This window comes from Eulemur rufifrons, chromosome 15, assembly GCF_041146395.1.
Source record: "Eulemur rufifrons isolate Redbay chromosome 15, OSU_ERuf_1, whole genome shotgun sequence".
Classification (NCBI taxonomy): domain Eukaryota; kingdom Metazoa; phylum Chordata; class Mammalia; order Primates; family Lemuridae; genus Eulemur; species Eulemur rufifrons.
In genome coordinates, this window is record NC_090997.1 from 101,517,689 (window position 1) to 101,540,856 (window position 23,168).

The window sequence follows — 23,168 nt, forward strand, 5'->3', positions numbered from 1 at the left end:
CTTTTGACATCCATTCTTATGCTACTCATAAAGTGTACACAAACACACACCACACACTCCCTGATTGTGGGACAGCTGATGGAAGCCTCAGCAAGCACAGTTTGGATTCAAATGTATGGCCTCTTTATTCTAGTAAAGCACATTCACACTTAGGTTTATGTGGTTTTCTACAAAAGCACTTCAATAACTAACTGTTAACATATTTTCTCCCGCACCATCTCATTTGACCCTTACAACAGCCAAGGAGGCAGACAGGGCTCCTGGGACACCAGGGGAGTGTTTATATCAAGGAAGCCAGTGAAGGTAAAAGAAGGAGCTTTGCACTAGAAGGCTCACAGCAATATTAGAAAACATCTGAACAGTGGAAGAGAGATAATAGTGCAATGACCAAAGACAAAGACAGAATATTATACAGCAATGTAAAATGGTAATTATGAAGATAGCAGAAACTGGAAAAATTGCTTGTAAAATTAAAAATGTGACAAATGAAAGGGGGAGGGTGGGAGTGAGTGGAGGTAAAAACTGACCTATATGGGTACAATGAACACTATTCTAGTGATGGGCACACTAAAAGCCCCGACTTAAACGTTGTATAAGGTATCCATTAACAAAAACATTTGTACCCCACCTTAATGTTTTAAAATTAAAAAAAAAAAAAAAAAAAAAAAGCAAGCAAGCTTACTGGAAACCAAAAAAAAAAAAAAAAAAAAAGACAAGCAAAATAAATGGTACATACTCTATCAATGCAAATATATGAGATCTATCTAGACAAAAGTAAAATGCAAAAATGAAAGTAGTGTTAAAGAGCACAGGGAACTGAGGTTGTGGTGACAGGCAGGCCTTAAAGTGTTTTTAATATTGCCATATACGTGTGTTTAAAAACTTATTTAAGGTAGTTTTCAAATTTATCACTAGAGAAAACCCAGATTTAGTAAGCTTATGAAAAACACTCAAATCTGACTACTTTGTCACTGCCCCAAAGGAAAATAGCAGAGCCACACAGCAACTGTAATGCTTAAATTTAAGAAATACTTGTTTCTCACCATTTTTCAAGTGAAATATATAGAAGCTAGAGAGACACCTATCCTGGCTTCTTTCTAACACAAGCATAAACAAAGAGAATACAGATTAACTGCACCAGTATTTATCTGACAGAGAGAGTATCCAGCCAGGGCACCACTATCTTAAACACTCACCAAATGTTACCTGTTAGTTCAGGAACAGAGTTAGTCTTTATGAAACATTTCTTTGCCTTAACATTAAGAGTGTGATAATTGAGAGATCCTCTGATACACATTCAGAATGCCTTAATGGCTCTCTGATATTACTAGCATGGAAAAGTAAGGCATCATTTTCCAGATTTTTATTTTTTTATCTTATTTATTTTTTGAGACAGGGTCTCTGTCACCTGGCCTAGAGTGCAGTGGCGTCATCATAGTTCACAGCAACCTCAAACTCCTGGGCTCAAGTGATCCTCCTGCCTCAGCCTCTGGAGCAGCTGGGACTATAGGCACCTGCCTCCCACACGTGGCTAATTTTTGTTTTTGTAGAGACAGGGTCTTGCTCTTGCTCAGGCTGCTCTCAAACTCCTGGGCTCAAGGGATCCTCCTACCTAGGCCTCCCAAAGTGCTGGGATTATAGGCATGAGCCACTGCACCTGGCCCATTATCCAGACTTTTAAAAAAAAAGTTTTTCCCCCAATCTCAAGTCTACAAGTTAAAGAACTAAAGTGTACTGAGAAGCAACAGTGGACACGTTTTCAAGTCTTTAATCATATTAAAATATAAAAAGCTAAGTTTCTTTCATATCTTCCTGGCAATATTTTTTTTTCTTTGAAAACAACAACAAAAAAATCACAAAAGGCTGCTATGAAGCATAAAATAAAGCAGGCATCTCTCTCAATTATGGTTGGGGACACATACCAGAGATGGGAAAAACAGCCCCAAAGTCAGATATTCCAATAACAAACTCGGCTCCAAATTACATACACAGAAGCCAACAAGACATACCATATTCAAAACTAAAGCACAGGGGAGGGGCTGACAAATGCAGGGCACCGGGTGTGCTGTGCTTTTCTTTGTCTATTTACGGATTCAGAATCTGAACCCAGTAATGAGGACTGAAGGCCACTACCTGGTTAAGACAAACATAAAAAATGACCAGAGTCTATGCATAGGAGATTTTAGACTCTAAATTAAATTCTAAATTTTGAACACTTATAAATTTGAGGACAGTGAGAAAATGTCATCTCCTGACACCAAAGCTAATAAGTAACATTAAAAAGGTGATACTGACCATTTTGCAAACTGATTAACAGGAATTTAGAATAAGCTATTTTAGGTTCCGAAACAGGTACGTATTTGACTCAAAATTCAGACAACTCTTTGAAAAAGTAACTAGTAAAAGGAATACTTTTAGTGACGTTGGCTATAACAACCCAATAGTGTAGAAAGTGAACTTAAAAATTAAGCTTATTGGCCAGCGCGGTGGCTCACGCCTGTAATCCTAGTACTCTGACTCTGGTAGGCCAAGGCAGGAGGATTGCTTGAGATCAGGAGTTAGAGATGAGCCTGAGCCAAGAGTGAGGCCCCATCTCTACTAAAAATAGAAAAATTATGCTGGGCGTGGTGGTGGCTCACGCCTATAATCCTAGCACTCCAGGAGGCCGAGGCAGGCAGATCCTTTGAGCTCAGGAGTTCGAGACCAGCCTGAGCAAGAGTGAGACCCCATCTCTACTAAAAAAATAAAAATTAGCTGGACAACTAAAAATATACAGAAAAAATTAGCCGGGCATGGTGGCACATGCCTGTAGTCCCAGCTACTCAGGAGGCTAAGGCAGAAGGAGGATCGCTTGAGCCGAGGAGTTTGAGGTTGCTGTGAGCTAGCCTGATGCCACGGCACTCACTCTAGCCCGGGCAACAGAGTGAGACTCTGTTTCAAAGAAAAAAAAAATAGCTGGGCTTCGTGGCAAGAACCTATACTCCCAACTATTTAGGAGGCTGAGGCAAGAGGATCACTTTAGCCCAGGAGTTTGAGGTTATAGTGAGCTGTGATGATGCCACTGCACTCTACCCAGGGCAACAGAGCAAGACTCTGTCTCAAAAAAAAAAAAAAAAAAAATTAAGCTTATTGAAAAGGTCTGAATAAGTCAACAAATCTATGTCTCCCATCAAAGGACTTAATCCAAGCACTGACGGTTCCAACACAAGTCATTTCACCCAAGTTTTAGTCAATCTGGTATTTCCACAAAATTCTTTCCCTATGCCCCAAAAGCCATGGGAAACCATGACGTATGGATAACCTCAAACAAAGACGGCAAGCCTGAAGATCCGGTAGTTGTTCTGGCACTGAAATAATAAAATTGGGACCAGCAGTAGGAGTCCACTGGCTCTGTCAAAAGGAGTAATTCCCAGTTCTCATTTGGGGACACAGCAGAATTTTTCCTACTTTAAGAAACTTCCTTAAAATTAAAAAAAAAAAAATCAAGTTAACTTTAATATATGTATATATATTCATATATAGTGCATGCTCTACAATCTTTATATAGAGGTTGAGACAGGTATACTCATGAAATCTAAACAGTTGAATGAACACTACGTTAATAATCAATGCCCAAGCTGCTTTAAGTTAATGAGTGTGTCATTACCTTACTAATGTTTCCCACTGGGGGTGCAACTGGCATTCCAGACAGCACAAGTGTTCATTTCGGAAAACCATTCCAAGCACTGGGGAATGTTTACCATCCCTGAGCCCATTACTAAACACAGGTGTCCCCTCATCACAGGAACATCTCAAAGCAACCCCCTCCATTTCCAAATGCTTTATAGGGAAAAGGGAAGGGGGTTCCTCTCCAGATTAAGGACCACACAGTATGGCAATGCTTTTTATTCTATTCCATGTTTCATGTTTAGAAAGACTATGAAGAGTATTTTCAATTTTATAGATAAAATAATGTGCTGCAATGTAGCATATTAAAATTAGACATTTACTCAGATGGCAGGACCATTTATATACATACTTTGGTCTACTTACCCAGAGACTTGAAAGAAATCAGGCTTTAGCAACTGAGGAAGCATATCTATTAATAAATCCCAACTCTCCTTTTGATTACTGCAGTATTAGGTTTTTATGGTAAGCAATTGTTTTTAGCGAACTCTACATACTTGGATGCCAGCTGATTCTTGTATTTGCAATAGTGCTACAGAAATAAAGTGAGACTGTATGGTTCTGATATACATGAGGATGGCCCCACAAAAAACTGAAGTCCATGGGCTTAAACAGACCACCACACAAATCCAAACTATGTGCAAACACCAGAGAAAAGAATGCATGGTTTGCAATTTTTATTGTCTTGCTAATTCTGCCTAGATCACACACTATTATCAAGGACAATATTCACTAAAGGCAGCACGATCACATGTGTGGTATAACGTAACTGCATACATAAGTGCATATAATATGCAGTTATCTAAAAACATTGTTAACATTCTACTTTGTTTGGGAGGGGGTGGTGCTGATTAAAGTTTAATTTTGATCATGCACCTCCCCCATATACACACATAAAGAACCATGTGGTTGATGGTATAGATAATTTAATAATTCATGTCTTCCCTCCAAATGCTATTTCATTTGAAGCGAAGACACAAAGTCATATTTAGAATTCTAAAATGTTAAAACATTTCAGGAACATACACTACTATTTATCATGGACATTTATAGATTTAGATATGGGGATTAAGTGGCACTCCATACATTAAAAATATTTATTTTTAATATTTAATATACAGGCCGGGCGCGGTGGCTCACGCCTGTAATCCTAGCACTCTGGGAGGCCGAGGCGGGTGGATCGCTGGAGGTTAGGAGTTCGAGACCAGCCTGAGCAAGAGCGAGACCCCGTCTCTACTAAAAATAGAAAGAAATTATCTGGCCAACTAAAATATATATAGAAAAAAAAATTAGCCAGGCATGGTGGCGCATGCCTGTAGTCCCAGCTACTCGGGAGGCTGAGGCAGTAGGATTGCTTAAGCCCAGGAGTTTGAGGTTGCTGTGAGCTAGGCTGACGCCACGGCACTCACTCTAGCCAGGGCAACAAAGCGACACTCTGTCTCAAAAAAAAAAAAAAAAAATTTAATATACAGTCTTCTTATAGTTACATATAGTTCAGAATTTTAGAATAAGATGACTTACCTTGGGCAGAAGTCAGGAAAATTAGGTTATTAAAGATACCTGAACCCCTCAAAGAAAATGAGGTTCTAATGAATTTATGTGTATTTTTCATACTGACCATATTTAGCAGAAAAATCTTTCCTCTTTTTTTTGCCCCAGACAGTAGCCTAGCTTAGTAGGTGAGTTGTGTTTTGATTTTAATAGGAAAGGTGAGCTTCTGATATGTTACTAAAATCAGTATATGCTACTGGTCTATGGTTTTTAAAAAGAAATGCCTAAAAACAAAAATAGGAGTGAATTTAATTTCTAAAAAAAGAACTAAACAAACTGGACATTAAAACCTAAATTTAAGCAAAACTCTCCATTTTATTAAAATTGACTAGAGTAATTTGCACCAGGCCACTTGACTTTATAATACATATATTATCTAATATCAGGATTTAACACATAACCTATCTTTGCTTTCTTAATGAAGTTAATGAAAACCTAATTGTAATACTGTCTCTACCCTCACTTTGCTTAATAATCTACTATTCTTAAAAATTCTATTTGTTATTCTTATTATGGGATAGCTCAGCTCAAAACATACCATACAATACAGTGATGAACTATACAGATTTATCCTTCTTTTGTTCCATGGCCACAGACTACAAGCCCAAACCCAACTAACATGCCCTTGGGAGTCATTCAATCCACAAACACCAATTAAATATAGGCACCATGTTGGGTGCTGTGAGCACAGAGAGGAGTTAGCCCTCCCCTGCCCTTGAGGGGCTTACAAATTAACATAGAGAAGTCTCAAATGGCTACCACATACTGCAGTGGATCCCAAATCTGTCTCATCCTTAGAATCCCCAGAGGAGCTTTACAAACACCAGGAACCTGTGTTTTTAAAAGTCACTCAAGTGATTCTGAGGACAGGCCAAACACAGGGATCACTGGAATGCAAGAGCATGGGATCTGGAAGGCCTGGGTTCGAGAACTGGCTCTGTAACCAAGGGACCCCAAGCAGATGACTTCCCACCACTGGGCCTCAGTCACCTGATCTGCAGAGAGCATGTGGACTTAGACTGATGGCCTGAGGCCCTTATACACTCTGAAATGCTAGGTCTAGGTCACCAAGTCACAGGCCAGGTGTGTTGCAGGGAGTGCTATCAGACAGTGGAGCTTAGAGACTCTGGTGTTAAGGACCTCCTTCTTAGGGGACATGGGTTGATGGAATGGGATGTCCAATAAACATCACCTGACCACTAGGAGATAAATAACTCACTAGAATCCTAGTAAAGGCTGTTCAGAGGATTATACACCTATGCTCACTTTTCCAGAGGGAACATACCTCTCCAGTCAGACACACAATGCCACAGGTGTTATTGCTCCAATGCAACTGACATTAAAGGTTTCAAACCCCAATCTGTTTTTTTTTTTTTTTTTTTTTTGAGACAGAGTCTCACTCTGTTGCCCGGGCTAGAGTGAGTGCCGTGGTGTCAGCCTAGCTCACAGCAACCTCAAACTCCTGGGCTTAAGCGATCCTACTGCCTCAGCCTCCCGAGTAGCTGGGACTACAGGCATGCGCCACTATGCCCGGCTAATTTTTTGTATATATATATTTTAGTTGTCCATATAATTTCTTTCTATTTTTAGTAGAGACGGGGTCTCACTCTTGCTCAGGCTGGTCTCGAACTCCTGACCTCGAGCGATCCACCCGCCTCGGCCTCCCAGAGTGCTAGGATTACAGGCATGAGCCACCACGCCCGGCCTGTTTTGTTTTTAATAAACTCAATAACTATTCACCTTATTAAAACAAAATAAACCCAATGTCCTCTTTGCTTCTTCCCTCGAGCAGCTGAGGGGTTGTGGCCCCAGCTCCTCAGGCCAAACCTGCTCCTCCCGCACCGCCCCTCATTGGTAATATGAAGTAACTGGAGACCATTTTATATGCCAGGGATCTTCTAACTCTAACATTCTATAACTTAAAATTATCTTTTGTGGCTTGTGACACCATCCTAAGCCAGTGGTTATGTAGTTCTCTGAGAAATTATTTGACCTTGAAAGGGGAAGGGTCAAAAAGGGGATGAAGTGAGGGCAGTGCTTTGAGATCACATAAGTCTAGAGTGGTTAAGTTGGGGCTTTCTGTTGCTTTTTTATTTAGCTGAAAAGCTTTTTCGTGTCTTTGCTATGTTAATGCAGTGCAGAGGTCCAGGCTTCCCAGATTGTTCTGCCCTTAGAGGCTTTTTCCCCACAGAGCGCCCCAAAGAATCAGTATTTTTCAGAATATACTTTGGAAAACATGATTTATGTTTTCCCACTTTAATTTTTATTGAGAGATAAGGTTGCCCAGGCTGGAGTGCAGGGCATGATCCCAGCTCACTGCAGCCTCCAACTCCTGGGCTCAAGTGATTCTCTCACCTCAGCCTCCTTCCCATGTCACTGGGACTACCGGTGTGGGCCACCACCGCCTGTTTTCTTTCTTTTTAATAGAGACAGGGTCTCACTATGTTGTTCAGGCTGGTCTTGAACTCCTGGGCCTCAAGCATTCCTCCTGCCTTGGCCCTCAAAGTGCTGGGATTACAGGTGTGAGCCACCACACCCAGCCTTTTCCAGTTTAATTTTATCAAAATGGTATCTGAAGTGCCTTCTAAGAGTCTGAGAAATGAAAAAAAGATACTGAGTTGACAATTGAATACTGTATTTTACTTCTAATCCATGAATAATTGCTGGATTTCCTCACTTTGGTAAATAAATCTACTTATGCAAATTTTCCTTGGGGAAGCGACTATTCCTCTTGAAATGCTTGACTCTAGGTTTAAGATTACCTCTACAGTCTCATTTTTTACACAATAAATTCAAACTGTATTAAAAACCTGAGACAGGAGAGAAAAGTCCAAGATCAATTCCTCCACAAACATTACAAGCAAGCAACCATTTGAGTCTTAGGCAAAAGAACCAGATTTAATTTTAGTAGCCAGAACAATGCAGGAAAAAAATTTGCTGTACATTTTTTTTTTATGTACTCAAGAACCAGGAAAACAGAAAATAGAAAGGGAAATTCAAATGGGAGCATTTGAATGTTTGAATTTCAGGCAGTGGATTCAGTGGTAACAGATTAATCCCTGTATTATCACACCTGCATTTACTCAAAAATTAGTCTCAGTAGAGCTACCCAACCACCAGTAAGATTACATTGAGAGCTTGACCTTCCATATCATTTAAAATGTCAATGCTGTTTTCCAACATTCCAGCCCTCCTCCAAAGGTGCCAATTCAGCAACTTTTTACAGCTTTCAAATATTTGGATTAGACCTTTCAAATACTTAGAAATCTACTTCCTCTGATGGGAAGTAGATACAGTAAGCTTTCCCCCACAAAAGGGAGTATGACAGGAAAAAATTCTCACAACTGATAATAAATGAATTACAAAAGCTTTTAAGATGCTATTTTGGTTCACTTAATTGGAATTGGGAACAATACTGTATTTTGATTTTCATGTTGAGTCATTATGTACTCTTTTTAATAACCGCTTTCATGAAATACAATGTACCACAAAATTCACTCATTTAAAATGTAAAATTCAGTGATTTTTAGTATATTCACAGAGTTATGCAACCAACAGTGCTCTCTAGTTTTAGACTACCTTGTCACCCCAGAAGAAACCCTGTGCCTGCTGGCAGTCACTCCTCATTACTCCTAATTCCCCAGCCCCTGGCCACCACCAACCTACTTTCCATCTCTATGGATCTGCCTTTTCTGGACACCTCATATACACAGAACTTTAGAATATGCGGTCTTTTGTGACTGGCTTCTGTCACATGGCATAATGTTTTCAAGGTTCATCCATGTTTAGCATGTGTCAGCACTTCATACCTTTTTATTGCCCAATAATATTCCACTGTGTAGATTTACCATTTTTGTCTATCCATTCAGTTGATGGACATTTGGTTGAGTGTTTTATTAACTTGCTCCTTGTTAATTTAGTTGATTGGAAACAGGAAACAGAAAAACAATGTCACTGGACTAGACTATGTATGGGCAATTTAATAATAAAAAAACCTACAGGGAGAAACAAAGATGAAAGAAAAAGGAACTTAAGTTCAAGTTCACTATTTCTGTTTAAGAAAGTACCAGCTGCCAAACAAACAGATGTGAACACAGCAGCAGCGTCCCAAGTCCTGCACTCCCACTCACTGTCTCCTGAAAGCTGCAGTGTTAGCACTCAGGACTGGCTTCTCCACGACTCCTGCATGCTGAGCGCCTGGTCAAGCAGAGGTGAGAGGATGGCTTGCCTTTCTTTGGTGCTCTCCCTATCATATCATGCTCTTTCCAAGATTTTAAGCAGGGACTTAGTCAGCTGATCACATTTAAGTCCAAAATGCACACAATAGTTAGCACTCAATTACCAAAACAAATTTCTTTAACTGAACACTTCCTTTATATTCTAGACTTTCTTGGATTAATATACCTGCAATCCTGTTCACTGCTGCTCAAGGTAACACGACAATACCAGACTTGTTTCATGAAGTCCACTGTGAGAAGAGATGGCCTGACTCACATTCCTTCTAATCATTTAAGACGTGGCCAGCTGCACCTTTCCTGCTTCTGTTCATGGGCCCTCAATGCTCCCCTTAAGCCCGTGGGGCTCACACTTGAACATGTAAAAGAATCACCTGGAGAGCTTATTAAAACAGTTTCCTGGGCTCCAGAGATTCTGTCTGAGCAGGCTGGGGGGGGGGGGGGGCCTTTAAATGTACATGACGTGCAGGGCCAAGGCAACACTGTGATCACCAGTGCTTAAGGGAAAGAGCCTCTCATGATGAAAATGCAATGAGCCACAACTTTCACCAAGATTAATGTATTTACTTCTACTGAGTCATAATCCATCATGTAAAACTATCTTTACTAAGTCTCCATTCACTAGTCCTAGAGGATAGGTATTCTTTAGTGAATCCCTGGATCACAACAGATGGACCCACATTTTTGTACTCTCTGGGTCTTGATCCCCTTGTTATCTCATTGCCTCTACGAATACTATGCCAACTGAATAAATCATAGCACTAGCTATGACATGACATGGTCATTTTCCACAAGTGCTGGCTAACAAATAACAAACTTCTGTAAAACATTACCATTAACTTAGCAAACCTTAACCAGCTTAGTGCAGAAATGCAGACACTCGAATCTGCCAAGGCAGGCAAAGCTGGAAAGCCCCCAGAAGCAAGTGGATTGTTTATGGGTTGGTTTTTTTTTTTTTTTTCCCCCCCGCTCTTCTTTCTCTATATCACCAACCCTTTTTAGGGTGTCAGAGTAATGGCTAGTATTTAAAAGATATTAAATAACTGTGTTTCCACATCTTTACATAAAATGAATGCAATACTGCTAGTAACAACTGTTTACATAAAAAACAAAATTATATAAACATAGTTGCAACTGAAAATCCAACCACCATATCTTATATTGCTATGGTCTCCAATAAGCATATAGTTAAAAGTGTCCAACTTTTACTCCAGAAAGGCAGTCTAAAAATCACCCTTTTTTGTACCATTCTTTCATGGACAAAGATGGCCAAAATAAGAACAATGGTATGGCTGAAGGTGTTTTTCAAAATGTTATCACACAGAGAGAATACAAGTAAAATAGAAATGTGGTTCTTAAAACAAGATTTTTCATTAAGTGAAGTTCATATACATAGGATATATATTTTACTTATGATATCAACCTGATACTTGACAAAGGCATCAGCACTGCTTGTCAATTAAGTCGGCAGGCAGAGGCTCTTTGCTAAACCTTCCTACCAATAGCAGTAGCCACATGTCATCGCCACGTGCCCAAAGGAAGGCTGGGCTAGAAGAAATTCCAAGGATATGTTTAAGCTCTAGCTCCTTTTTTTTTTTTTTTTTTGAGACAGAGTCTCACTCTGTTGCCCAGGCTAGAGTGCCGTGGCATCAGCCTACCTCACAGCAACCTCAAACTCTGGGGCTCAAGCAATCCTACTGCCTCACCCTCCCAAGTAGCTGGGACTACAGGCGTGCACCACCATGCCCGGCTAATTTTTTCTATATATAGTTTTAGTTGTCCATATAATTTCTTTCTATTTTTTAGTAGAGACGGGGTCTCGCTCTTGCTCAGGCTGGTCTCTAACTCCTGACCTCGAATGATCCTCCCGCCTCAGCCTCCCAGAGTGCTAGTATTACAGGCATGAGCCACTGCGCCTAGCCTAAGCTCTAGCTCTTAACACCAGCTTTCTTAAGTGTCCTTCCTTTCCTTTAGAGAAGGTAGAAATAAGAGTACAAATACATCCTCCTAATAAAAGAACCCTGAGACAAATCTGCAATCCAATGGATGAATATGTATAATACTGCCATTCCTTTCTATAAAGCTCTTTGTATCTTAAGTTATACCTGACCATCATTTTATATTACCTTCTCTTTTAAGGCTGAAGAAGAATGTGGGAGTAAAGGTAAAGAAATCGCTTGATTACTGGGCTTAAGAAAATTTTCAGATGCCAAAGAAAGGTCAGCATCTAGCTCCACAAGTCTTGTAAAAAATACATGGAATTAATTACAACGAAAATTGTCAGGCGGTGCTGGGGCACCAAGATGTTGTTCCTAAAGTATACTCCGTTGTGCCTGGCCACTCTGTCCCCGACCCTCGACCCGGCCGAATACGACATATGTCCGGAAACCCGGCAGGCACAAGCCAAGCGGTTGGCCATAACAGCCCGACTTAAAAGGGAGTACCTGCTTCAGTACAACGACCCCAACCGCCAAGGGCTCATTGAAGCTCCTGCCTTGATTCGTTGGACCTATGCAAGATCAGCAAATGTCTATCCCAATGTCAGACCCACTCCCAAGAACTCACTCTTAGGAGCTGTGTGTGCAATTGGGCCCCTCTTCTTCTGGTATTATGTTTTCAAAACTGACAGGAACAGGAAAGAAAAACTTATCCAGAAAGGAAAATTGGATTGAGCATTTAACATTTCATATTAAGTCTGGTAATCATGACTATATGTATTCATGCTTAAATAAATCTATTAATCATTAAAAAAAAATGTCAGGCAAGTTAGTAAAGTTTCTGTACATCACTTTGTAGCACAATAAACCAACAAAGAAATATGGATAAGATACAAACTCATATTTTGATAAAGGTTTTCATGTAATTATATAATACTGGGATACATACTAGTCGTTTATTGCCTAAGTAATAAGAATAATAAAATCATCAAATTTTAGAGCTCCCAAGAGTCTACTCGACACAACCGTGATAACCACTGGACAGCACTCCCACACAGATCAAAGTGCTAGCTCGTAGTTTTCAGCTACTCCTGTAACTTTCCTAGGAATCATGATGGGTAGTCACGCTATTCCCAGGAATATAAAGTACTAAAAGTCACTAAGAAACAGACTGAGCGGCAGAGTGGCAGAGTCCTGAGCACAGGCTGGTGTTGCTGCTCTCTGACCTCCTGGTGCCTGTCATAGAGCTGCAGGCACTCTGTCCACTGTGACAGTGGTCATTCCCCAGCAGAAGAATTCAAGTTTGGCTACATATGGATTGACACTGACAGTTAACAGAATGACTAAATTCCCTATAGGTAGTACCTATCAGGAAACTAAATCAACCCACCACAATGTAGTGCCTTCCAGATTAAAACGATCCTGCCTCCCACCCACTCCTTATTGAGGGAGGTGTAAAAAAGCATTCATTTGTTAGTATCTGCCCGGGTGCTAATTACTAATGAAAAGCAAGGCCATAACTATAGAGTTCAATGTCAAAGGTGTCAACTCTTAGGAAAACCACATAGCTGTAACTAGACCTTCTTAGTTCAGTTTAAGCACAGTCCTTATCTAATTTTAGGAAATGCAAGTATAAATTTTAACTTAAATAATAAAAAAAGATAACTTTCACTGTTTCAAATTTTAACTGCCAGCAAGTCTAGCAGAAAGGGAGGTTAGACAAATCCCATGAATTTTTATGTTTTCCATGATGCATTCTGCTCATATTCACATCTAAATATTTATAAATAACCTTATAACAATTTAGTTCTATTGGCATACTTCTATACTTATGATGAGTTAGGTTTTTATTTGTTTAAAGCACAAAAAACTATACCCGGTATACCCCCTGCATAGGGCAACCAGCCTGCATCTCGTTTCCAAGGGGCAGGACGGAGGCAGGTATGCCTGGCTCTGCTTGGGCCACACCTCTTACCCTGGGATCCTCCTGACACCACAGGTAGGAACCAATCTCATTTCACAGATAAGCCAAGAGAACTTGAAGGAACTTTTTGGGAAACTTTAATGATGAAAAATAACACTACATAACTCTCATCTCCTCTTTTAAACTGTTCTCCTTATTCCCTCTCTCCGCCAGCACCATTAGGCTAAGCTTAATACATAAAAGCTAAATTCTTATTATGCAGTAGACAATAACAGTTGAAGTATTAACAGAAGCTGGGGCTTGAAATTTCCTATTAACTTTTTTTCAGATATCTACAAGATGTTACATTTTTATGTTATATAAATGTATATGTTTTAAGAACAATTAAAATAGTGATGAAGTGTTACTATTTGTAGAGTGACTCTACATGAGCATTGCTTGGTAGGTAAGAGGTGTAAGGTCAGATATGGCTGAGGAAACTGAGGCCCAGAAAAGTTTAAGCAACTTCCTCAACTTCTGGTTGAGCAACAAAAAATATTTATATTTGTATAGTTCTTTAATGTTATTCCTAAAGTTGTATCTTTAAATTTAAGTCAATGGTTTTAAGTTTTTGAATTGAAAAGTTTGTGCTTTCAAATTCTATGGTGAAATGTAAAATATTATACATATATAAAGAGTTCAGATCAACTAATAGCCATCCCGTAATTTCAAGAACACGTAATGGAATCTCAAATCCTTCCTTAGAGGTTCCTTTTGCCTCTAAAAGTAAGCCACTTCCTGCCCCTAGACCCACTTCCTGTCAGACCATGGCTGCTTAATAAACACAAAAAGCTGACAAACCAGTCCTGTTTGCACTCATTATAATCAGAGAAAATCATGACCTGAGAATTAGAAGGGAACTTTCTGAGCATTCACATTAAGAGGGTCACTTCAAAACCAGCCTGGGAACAGTTTGTGCTGAGGCCTCTCTACTGTTCATGGGCTAGGGCACTGCTTCTGGAAGGCAAAAACTGCTTTCTGTAGGCCTGACAGATGAAATGATTGCTTGCCGTACCCAAGTTCCAAGTCTGTAATGCACAGTAACAACACTGGTGGGCCTTTTCTGACCTGCTAATGGCATGTGAAAAGAATGCTTCTGACACTTCTTAGTTATTAATTTTAGACCCTTTTTTTGTGAGTGTCTCTAACTAGGAACCAACTTCTTCCACACCAGGAAAGACATACATTATACTTGCAAATCTACTATGGGAACTAACCTAGAATTCTTAGATACCACTTTACATAGGAAAGGAGAAAGAAAGAAAAGGATGTTACGTTGTGCAAAAGAAACTATTCTTTCCAAAACCACAAATAATCTACATCCTTCTCATCTCCCCATGCCAAGGCAGGCAAAATAAATTTTTGTTCAAGTCACTTTATCTAATAAACTTATGAAGTCTTGATTCTGTAACATGGGATTTCAGTTTTACTAGTTGTGTCATACATACTTCAACACCAATTTAGTTCACTGAAATGTGAAGTTAATTATATAAACTTAGGACCCCATAAAGACAAAAGCAAGGGACAAGGCCAAGATGGCTAGTACACGTTACAACGGTTTTTAATTTTAGGCTCACAAAACATAGAAAATGAAAAGGTGTATAGACTAAACTTCAATATTGACCTGGAAAGCACTATTTCCTTGTAAATTTAGAAGTCTGTGAAGAGTTTTTCCTTACCAATCTGGGGAGAGTATAGGAAACAATGAAAATGTCCTTGGCTAACCTGTTGTTTTATAGATCATATAAAATAAACCATACTTAAATCGTATGCCTTTTCTGAGATAAATCTTTGTCCCTAGTTAAGATCACATGAGCAGTAATATTTTGTGGTTGAAAACATTTCTCCTATGAAGAGCTTAGACTCGACAAGATTTATTTGACCTTGCCCAAGAAGTTTACTTTTGCCATCTAGCAAAAATAGAGCCAAGACCCCAATAACTTTTTTTAAATCCAAACTAAATCAGTAAGCTAACAAAATCTGCTTGAAGAAGCAAACCCCACCAAAACTTATACTTTTTAAACCACCCTGTTTCTGAAATTATACGAAATTTAAAAAAAAAACTCTTCAATTTCTACTTTGTCACAAATATGTTACATCTAGAATAGGATTATAATTTGCAGATAATTACATGATTGGGAGAGGACCACATGGTGCTCACTTCACAACCCTATCACTCACCCCAACCCCAACCCCAGCTTCTGGTCTGCTGTATTTCCTCCTTCTTCCAGCCCCATCCACAGCCACAGAGTATATACTCTGATCCCTTAAAATGGCTACATAAAACCCCACTCAGTAGATGTCCCATATTTCATTATGTTCATTTCCAATTTTTTTTTAATCTTGCTCTGTTGCACTGGCTAGAGTGCAGTGGCATTATCATAGCTCATTGCAACCTCAAACTCTTGGACTCAATTGATCTTCCTGCCTCAGCCTCCCCTGTAGCTGGAACTATAGACACACGCCACCACACCTGGCTAACTTTTTATATTTTTAGTAGAGATGGGGGTCTCACTCTTGATCAGGCTGGTCTCGAACTCCTGAGTTCAAGTGATCCTCCTGCCTTGGCCTCCCGAAATGCTAGAATCACAGGCATGAGATACTGTGCCCAGCCCATTTCCAATTTTCAAGTCTAAGAAAGTTGCTACTAAGCCAATGACTTGTTCCCAGTTGAGTCACAGCACTCATCCCCTCCCCCTTAACCTGCCCGCCCCCCAAAATCTTAGGAATACAGAATAATAGTGGAACTACCTAGAACAAACAGTTGTGTTTCCAAGTCAGCCACAATTTTGACTAGAGACCTCCTTTAACACATTAGCTGCCCATGAGTTGTATTTAGCTCATTCTAGTTTTGACCCCGGAGTTGTATTTAGCTCATTCTAGTTTTGACCCCGGGGCCTCATGAAGCATATATAACTCACACGTCTCTACCTTGAGAGCCTCGTGGTGCACAGGCAACTGAGGCTGCCATGTTGTAGCATACATGTTATGTGATGGGTGGCCCCCTGGGCAAAACCTTGCAGAAATTTTTCATTAACTTAGAAAGGATCATTTTGTTTTCTAAGTTTTTATTCTATTTTCATAATAAAACACCATGGCCCCAAGGAAAAAGTCTGGTTTTTTTTTGGTTGGCAGTCAGTATGTTAAAACATGTGCATGGAGGGCAAGATGGCCCAGCTGGGATTAAAGCTCATTCAATCCAGAACACAAAGGTCACCCAAGACACTGTGGTGCTACCTTCGGGGATCCTCAGAGAACCACTCACTGTGCTGCAGCAGTGGGGGACAGGGGACTTGACCTCTCACTGGGATCCTCCTGACCCAACACTCAGGCATTTTGTGATGAGCAAAAGTGAAGCCTTTCTCCCTTTCTATCCCTGTAACATGCTACTAAAAAGTAAATTTTCTATTATAGAAAATTTGAAACATTCACAAAAGTAGAGAGAATAAATAGTACAATGAGCCTCCCCATACGCTCCTTCAGCTTCAACACCATTAACTTTCTAGCACTCTTCTTTCATCAACTCTTTCTACCACTTTAAAAAAATGTTTTGCTGGCATATTTTAAGGCCTTCATACATCACTTCACTTGTACAATCTTTGGTATGTAGCTTTAAAGGACTTTAAAAAGTATACATAACCAAAATATCACTGTCATATTCAAAATAATTTAAAACAATTCTATAATAAAGTTCAGTATACATTCAATTTTCCCCCATTGCTTTGAAAGTTATCTTTTTACATTTGATTTGTTCAAATTATAGAATGCATTTTTGCCACCTTGTTAGCACACTTATCTCCACATTGCTTTGTTCAGCCAGGTTCTTAATAAAGCATCCAGTTTTCTCCACCCTATCTCCCCATCTAAATCCAATTAAGAGTCTCACCCAAACAGCAATGTATTATGTAAGGGAATACTTCAACATCCCAGAAGCAACACCCTTAATTATTTAACTAAGGCAATGAAACACACCTTAATGAGAATACTGCATGAATGTACACAGTAACATATGTATTTCATAAATAGTGACTCTAATCGCAGTTCTTGGAGAAAGATCATGGTTCATTGTCCAATGCAAGAGCGATTTACCAAAAATAACCAACAAAAACACATCATGTGCTGCCCACTCATAAGTCACTTTGCCCAATAGTTCTAACGCTTCACCCAACAAAGAGTTAGCAAAAGGATAAAAGTAACTCTACCTCTTGGCAAAGACTGGATGAAAATCTACAGCAGCACTCCTACCACTACTCCTTGACATTATATTAGCTATTAGTCTGTCTACAAGGTAAGCTTCTTGAGAGCAGGTCTTTCCTTCCAGGAGGGGCTGAAGAAAACACAGCTCCCTTTACAACTCCAAACAGAAAGGCTGTTTTACTTAGTCAGACCTGCACCTACTTTCCCAGGGCATCTGGCCACTAGGAGAGGATGCAGTAACGTGCATTTAAGGCTAAAATACACATTAGCTGGAAACTGGTTCTGCCATTCATTTAATGTGACCTTACCAAGGGTGTGGTAATCCCATAAAAAGCTCTTTCGTACACCGATGTATCCTCAGTACCCAAAAACCTGGCATACAGTAGTTACTCTACTTAATGAATGAATTTTATGAAGGGTTGTGGGCAGTGTTCACTGTGGCAGCAAAAAGACAAAAAGCAAGGTAAAATCCTATTGCATTACTTTATTAGGCTGTTTAAGTTGGAGAAAAAGAATGACCATCATGAGATAGCAAAGCTTTTAATCAGATTAGAATTTAGCAGTTGCAAGGAGAACCACACAGCCCTTACTGACCAGGGCCAGGCACAAGGCCAGGTGCTTCCTGTATGTCAACTCAGCAGCCCTTGCGGGTAGACATGCAGGATCTTGTTTACAGATGAGGAGGCAAAGGGAGGTGAAGAAACCTGCCTAAGATCACCCACGAAGAGGCAGGTATGTTTACTTACCCAGTCATCTTCTACTTAAAGCAAGAATTTAAAGTTTGTCCTAGAAACAGATAATGATGCTCTTTTTTTAAATGCGAGACAGGGTCTTGCTCTGTCGCCCTGGCTGGAGTGCAGTAGAATGATCATAGCTCACTGCAACCTCCAATTAATTCCTGGGCTCAACTGATCCTCCTGCCTCAGCCTCCCAAGTAGCTGGGACCTCAGGCACAGACCACTACACCCGGCTTATTTTTAAATTTTTTGTAGAGATGGGTCTCACTTTGTAGTCCAGGGTGGTCTCAAACTCCTGGCCTCAAGCAATCCTCCCACCTCAGCCTTCCAAGCGCTGGGATTACTTACAGGTGTGAGCCACTGCACCCAGCTCAATGCTCTTTTTTAAAAAAATCACCTTGCCTCTTCCTTTGCAGCTGGAAAGAAAGAGTGCAAATAAACGAGCATCTAGCATGGTTATAGCCAGAGATGAGTTCTATGAGGCATACAAAAGCAGGGCACGGGGTGGGCAGTGATGGAGCTCTGTTTTAGACAGGGTGGTCTGCATTAGGGATTCAATTATAAAACATCTACAGCTAGAAATTCACATATAGACTACAGTAGGTCAAAAGCTAATTTCAAATTATCAATAATAAAAAAGCAATTCATTTATATAATATTCTCTTTCCGACTCAAATATCAGGTACAAATTGCTTTCTTTTAGAATATGCCAGAAATCTGTCATTATCCAATGGCTTAGCAAGTGTGACATAAGATACTACCACTTTCTCTATAGAAACAAAGAATCGCTATAAACACCTGCCTTATTTAAAATATTACCTCAGCACCAACCATGCTTACTCCTTGGTGACAGTTTTTTACAATAGGTATCCATGCTCGGAGCCTATGAGCACTTAACACTGGCTAACAAAACAGACTTTGTCCTCTTGAGAATAATTTTTTAAAAATTGGAACCAATTTGGATGTGTTTCCAAATTTACTAGCCTAGCCATAAAATATACACAAGGTTATAACATGTGCTTAGCAATAATTACTTGTATCCTAGAGGCAGAGGTTGACAAATTTTCTCAATAAAGGACCAGATGGAAAATATTTTAGGCTTTGAGGGCCTTATTTGGTATCTGTTGCATGTTGTTCTTAAAACAACCCTTCAAAATGTAAAAACCATTCTTAGCTGGTAGACCGTACAAAAACAGGCCACAGTCAGATTTGGCGTGCAGATGCTAGGCCAAATGTAAAAACAATTATTTATAATATATGATACAACTGACTGTTGACACAGGCAATTTTAAGTTGATCTTCTCTCAGGCAAAAGTGGAAAACAAAACTAGATTGTGGAAAGTGACTACAAACTTAACAAAGAGATAAATAAAACTGATATACTAGGCCGGGCGCGGTGGCTCACGCCTGTAATCCTAGCACTCTGGGCGGCCGAGGCGGGTGGATCGCTCGAGGTCAGGAGTTCGAGACCAGCCTGAGCAAGACCCCGTCTCTACTAAAAATAGAAAGAAATTATATGGACAACTAAAATATATATATACAAAAAAAAAAAATTAGCCGGGCATGGTGGCGCATGCCTGTAGTCCCAGCTACTCGGGAGGGTGAGGCAGTAGGATCGCTTAAGCCCAGGAGTTTGAGGTTGCTGTGAGCTAGACTGACGCCACGGCACTCACTCTAGCCCGGGCAACAAAGCGAGACTCTGTCTCCAAAAAAAAAAAAAAAAAAAAAAAACTGATATACTGACTAGTTTGATCCTCTGTTCCTCTCTCTTTTATCAATAAAACTTGGGTCAATGTCAGAAATTTTTTATTTTGCTCTTAAGGTTTTCTCAAATACATTAGATTAAAAGGATAATTATTATGCTAATGAAATTTTCCATTTCCTCTGAAATAGCATTACCATTTATCTACAGGTGATAAAAAGGGCTTAATGAATAAAGAAAAGCAGAATTGACCAATTCTGCCTGAAATGCCCTTCTGCTCTCAGGCACTGGGGAGCTGGGAGCTTCCCACACCCCTCGGGTCCCAGGGCACATTTCATCTTCTGTAAGGACCTCTATTACTATACCATACTATACTGCAATTTTTTGTTTACACATCTGCCTCCTCTGAGACTGAGCACTCTTTAAAGGCAAAACCAATCTTATTTTTATTGTCCCAGCAGGGAGCACCTAATAGGGATTCAATACATGAGAAGGAGCCCATGTGACCAATAAGGGAATTCAGACAACTAGAACATACAGAGGACGGAAAAAAGATAAAATTAGGGTGCTCCCTTTTACTAAATAACCCAAACATTTCATATTGCTGTTTCTCAGAGAAGGCCTATGGACAAACTTTATCTGGTTTATAGGAACCCAAAGTTTTAGCTAACAGGTTACACTCAAAAGTTTGTTAATATCCAAAGGAAAAAACACAAAAGAAACATAAAGCTTACAGCATTTGAGGATAAACTGTTTGGAGTTCACAGATAAAAGCTTTGTTTCGTTTATTTTATCTTCTTTTCACTTAAAAACTTTACTCCCATTTTACAGATGGCAAAACTGAGGTTCACAAATGCTAAATGGCTTGCCCAAGTACGAGTAAGTAGTAAATTAGTTATGAAATTTCTCTTTTTATGGTTTCTTTGTATTTTAATCTTATTTGGAAAAATAATGTACTATACTTTATTCAAAAGTCTGTAAGTCACATTATAACAACACAATGGTTTTGTGTGGTTCTTTGAAAAACTTCTTACAGAAGTCTGGAAAAAGATCTTTATGCTTTGTGTCAACAGGTATGGATGGCAAATATGTTAGAAGGGAAACAACTCAGCCTTCTGGTCTCTTCAATAAACATTCCATATTTAATTAGCGGTGGCAAACACACATTTAGTGCTTAAATTAAAAATTGGAGTAGTTGGCGAGTCCCAATTACTTTCATTTAAGTTACTACTTAAATGAAATGAAATATATAGTGTTACTTAAATGAAACAAAATACAAAGGAAAACTCAAAATGCATTCACCAACTTTGAAAGCAGACCAAATCATATTGCTTCAGACAGCAGAGCTGAAACGTCTAAATACTGTGAAGCAGGCACATTGAACCATCCTAAGAATTTCCAAACTGTCAAAGATACACAAAAGTAAAAAAAAAAAAAAAAAAAATTTTTTTTAAATAGTTATAATCCACTGAGTGATTCTGTTTTCCTTTCCCGAATAAGTATTAATTATTCAATATTTTGTTAGAATCACAACACTATTATTTAAGGCAATTAACTAACAAAAGAGGCCAGTATGGAAGGAATGAGAGAAGAAAAGAGGAACAAGGAATGGGACCTCTTGCTTCCCTATCATTTAACAGGGAATGTCTAGGCTCTTTTTGTCTTTAAAAACAAAGACCCAAAATTTGAGAGACCACTGGTCACAGCCAAATTAATTTCTGCTACTGGACTCTCTGCAGAGAGTTCAAATCAGGGGACATTATCTTGCCTTGTCTACCCACCCAGCTATCTCTTGGTTCCCTGCCCCTAACCATGTCCAAATACCAATAGCACCCATGGCATTTAAGCTGGAACTTTTAAGGGGGCAGCTGGGTGTCCACTCCCAAACCTGTGAGAGCATTCACCTGAATGGGTACTCTGGAATCTCTCACTGGGGTTTTTTTTTTTTTTTTTTGAGACACAGTAACTCTGGCTCTGTCCCCCGGGTAGAGTTCAGTGGCATCAACATAGCTCACTGCAACCTCAAACTCTTGGGCTCCAGAAATTCTCCTGCCTCAGCCTCCCGAATAGCTGGGACTACAGGCACACGCTGCCACATCCAGCTCATTTTTTCTATTTTTGTTAGAGATGGGGTCCTGCTCTTGCTCAGGCTGGTCTGGAACTCAAGTGATCCTCCCACCTCAGCCACTCAGCGTGCTAGGATTAACGGCATGAGCCACCACCCCTGCCCTCACTGGGCTTCTTGACTGGCGTGCAGGAGAAAGGAATCTATAGAAACTACTTTTTCCTATTAAATAATCAGCAGTTCTCAAACTTCGGTGTGCATAAGAACCATCTGGAGCTTTAAAGCACAGGCACCCAGAGCATACCTCACCCTAAAGATGGAAAGTCATTAGTACTTCGAGGGACCCAGGAATTAATAGTCTCCAGATAATTACATACACCAAAATTTGAGAACACTGCACTAAATTAACCCTATCTTTTAGCTTTATGTTGGTATAGTGTATACACAGTTAGGAGAAATGCAGAAGCTACTGGATTATTTTAATTTATTTGCATTTTAAAATACTATAATTTAAGGAGTCTGATACTTTTATATTGGGGGGGGCAGTGGTTGTAATAATGAAAGAAAGCAAGGACTTCTTTCATCAATCACAGTCACAGATTTAACAACAACATGTACAAATTCAGACTCAGCCTTCTCCCACGCCTGGGCCTTTTCCAGGACTCCTTATCTCAGTGATGGCTCCACCATCCATCGCTTATGCAAGCCAGAAACCGGAAGTCAGCCTGGTACTGCCCTTGGCCCTGCACATACAATCCATCATCAAGTCCTATCAATTTCCCCTACCAAGGAGCTCCCAAAGGCATCAATTTCTCTGTTCCCACCACCATCTCTGCTGCTGCCTGAGCTACTTCAATGGTCATGGCATCCACTCTCACCTCCTCCTGCCTCCTTCTGATTCTTACATTAGAGATTGCAGTTGACTTTGTATTTTTTTTATTTTTTATTATTTTTATGTTTTAAATTTTTTTTTACTTCAGCATATTACAGGGGTACAAATGTTTAGGTTACGTATATTGCCCTTGACCCATCCGAGTCAGAGCTTCAAGCGTGTCCATCTCCTAGACAGTGCGCACCACACCCATTAGGTGTGTACATACCCACCCCTTCCTCCC

The 23,168-nt window shown here is 39.7% G+C and overlaps 1 protein-coding gene across 1 annotated transcript in view; it reads right to left on the bottom strand.

The window, feature by feature from the left end:
• The window catches only part of EZR (ezrin), a 52,920-nt gene that overhangs the window by 25,021 nt on the left and 4,731 nt on the right, over window positions 1–23,168 (bottom strand). The gene's annotated exons all lie outside the window — the stretch shown is intronic.